Source organism: Acomys minous (genome assembly GCF_964271855.1).
Source record: "Acomys minous genome assembly, chromosome: 11".
Lineage (NCBI taxonomy): Eukaryota > Metazoa > Chordata > Mammalia > Rodentia > Muridae > Acomys > Acomys minous.
In genome coordinates, this window is record NC_140492.1 from 64,779,905 (window position 1) to 64,783,004 (window position 3,100).

Genomic DNA, 3,100 nt, shown 5'->3' on the forward strand with positions numbered 1-3,100 from the left:
ACTCTTAGGAAGGAAAACCTTTAATTGGGGCTGGCTTACAGTTTCAGAAGTTTAGTTCATTATTGTCATGGCAGGAAGCACAGTGTCACACAGGCAGACTTGGTGCTGGAGAGGTAGCTGAGAGTTCTACATCTGGATATGCAGACAGCAAGAAGAAGGAGTGACACAGGGCCTATCTTGAGCATTTAAAACCTCAAATCCCACCTCCCCCCCCCCCCAGTGACACAGTTCCTCCCACAAGGCCACAACTACGTCAACAAGGCCGTACTGTCTAATAGTGTCACTCCCTATGAACTCAGGGGGTCCATCTTCATTCAAACTACCACAGCCTCCATTCATTATGGCCAATCAAACTATCTTAGGTGTCTTTTGGATCCTGTATCAAAGTAAGTTTACATTTATCTGTGTGAGTCTGTGTGTAATCTCTGCCCACCTCTATAAAATTAATACATAGTGCTTAGTTGAGTCTCTGAGTAAGTGACGCACTGCTATTTGGCCAGTAACCACAAAGTAAAAAAATTAGGGAGAGGAAAAAAGAAGGAAGAAATAGGGGTAAATGCAGGAGGGAATAAAAGTAGTCAAAGAATTTGATTTTTATATTTAGGGCTTTCTTTTTCAAAACTATATTTATTTGTGTTATCTTACCATCAGAGCAGCAACTTTGAAAGTCTTGGCTGAATTCTGCAGGTCTAGATGGAGTGTGATTATATCTACATACTTGCAATAAGAAGAGGAGCTATTTTAAGATCTGTGCTGGTCATCGGTGAGCTCCGAACCAGTTCTGTGACTTACTGAGCATTCTTCGTATTATAAAATACCTTTTGATTAAATAAAAATACTATAAGTTAAAGATAGAATGCTTCTTTTAACAAACACCTAAATATATATACTGGTCGGGCCCTGTATGTTAGGAATACTCACGCAGAAGTAGGGAGGCCAAGAGGCTCAGCAAATTCTTCCTTTTGGAAAGAGGTCTTGGCTAGGATTTACAACTTATATTTGATTATTGAAGGCATAGTGTGTCCACCCAAAATGTATATGTTGCAACCTGCAACCTCCCAATTGTAATATTGGGAGATGGATCCTTTGGAAATTAATTAGGTCATGGGTGTGGGGACCTCACAAAGAAGATTAGTAGCCTTGTGTAAGAGACATTAGCATGATCTTTCCCCTGTGGGTTTATGACAAGAGGACAGCCCTTATGAACTAGAACTAAAATTGTCACTGAAAGTACCAAAGGCTTAGCTCTGGCCTTCCAGACCTAGAACCATGGAAAATAAGTGCATGCTGCTTATAAACCATGCTTTATAGTGCAGTAGCATCAACGTTCTCAGACATTGGCCATCGGGCAAGTTTGGATACCTAGTTCAGACCTAGCATCCTGTAAGGCTCTTCTGCCAATGTTTCTAGTTAATTATATAGACAGTCTAAATCCAGACCACACTTACAGATCATATTTGAAGTGTCAGGGCGAAATGAGACAAGTATAACTAAGGAATTTTTTGGCCCCATACTGTTCTCAGACCAGGGATTAAACCAGCTGCTTAGGCCAAGTTCTCTGGAGCAACACAACCTAGGTTCATGCTGGAATGTGATTGATACTATGAAGGTACTAAGATACTGGTGCTTAAGAGGATATGACATCATGAGGCTATGCCTTTATTATGGTGAAGATTTTATCACAGGAGTGTGGTAGCCAATGCAGGGTGATCTCTTGATAAATGAGCATTTGATTCAGTTTTCCTCTCTTCCTCTATGCCTCTCTCTCTCACTCTCTCCTTCCTCACCCAATCTTCCCTCAATGGCTTCCTTTTTCTCTTCTCATCTCTCTCTACCATGATTATTTTTTCTCTCTTTATCTGTTCCTCGTTTCTCCTTTTCCCTTTCTTCTTCTTTCTCTACCCTACCCTTTCTTCCCTATTCCTCCCCCCCCCTTTTTTTTTTAACCACTCCCTCTGTGCTCCTCTCTCCCAGGGTGATACCAACCATAGCACTACAATACAACAAGAAAGAACCAGCGGTAGGCTCTGGTCTTGAACTTAACACCTCTCAGAACCATACCCAAATTCTTCTTTACAATTCTCCCAGGCTGTGGCATTTTGTGTTCAGTGGAGGAAAACAAGCCTAGCTATTTATTGTCATGGATTAGTTGATGAGTATTTTCTGTAGAGTTAAGGCTAGAAAGAAGATTTCCACTGAAGCTGAAAACAACATACCCACACAAAAAAGTGACTGAATGATTTACTCCCACACAGACCACTAATAACTGTTTACTGTCTAGATACTCTTTGGGCATTTGAGGATGCTTGAGAGCTTCTGTGCTGGGATAGCAGACTGCATACACTTAGATGAAACAATACCCAGATGGTGTTCAGATGAAAGCCTGCACCATGGAGGGTCCTTTCCATTTGTACAACTGATTACTGAGCATAGAAAGTTCTCATGTGCCTCCCTTGTAATTGCGAGGTTTCTCCGCAGTGCCCAGGGTGCACTTCTGTAGCCTAGAGTGTTCTCAGAAATGCTGGTGGCCCCAAACCCCTGCTTAATCTAAACCCTTTGGATCACTGTACAATTGTAGAATACACTTACTTTCTTATTTATGTCACAGGAGAATCATATTTTGGGTCTGGCTAAATCTTCTTTCCTTGCAAACTTAATTTGATGTAAGCTTATTGCAATTAAATTGGATAGAAGCAAAAGAGCTTTGACGATATTCAATTAGCTTTGACACTGTGTTGACAATTTGATGCTTAGGAAGGAAACAGATTTCCTTCAGCAGAGCTCTGAAAATACTGCCAATCATCTTTTCAGTGGGAATGGTTCATAGAAAGAAACAGTTTTTCCAGGAGATGGTTTTCCCACAAGTTCTCTGGGTTAATCTTAGCTCTTGCCGCTTTTCTGGTAGCACACACAGGAGCCAGATTGGAACATGGACTCTGAAAGCTGGATCTGAGACCAGGGCTCTGTACTCAGAGCAATGGAAGATTGAGAATTTTGCTCCCATTTCTCAGTCCCAAAGCAGGGAACAAAACAATACCATAATACTAGACTGGCATTTTACAGATACTTACATATGCTAGCTTTGTCTTCTCATGATACA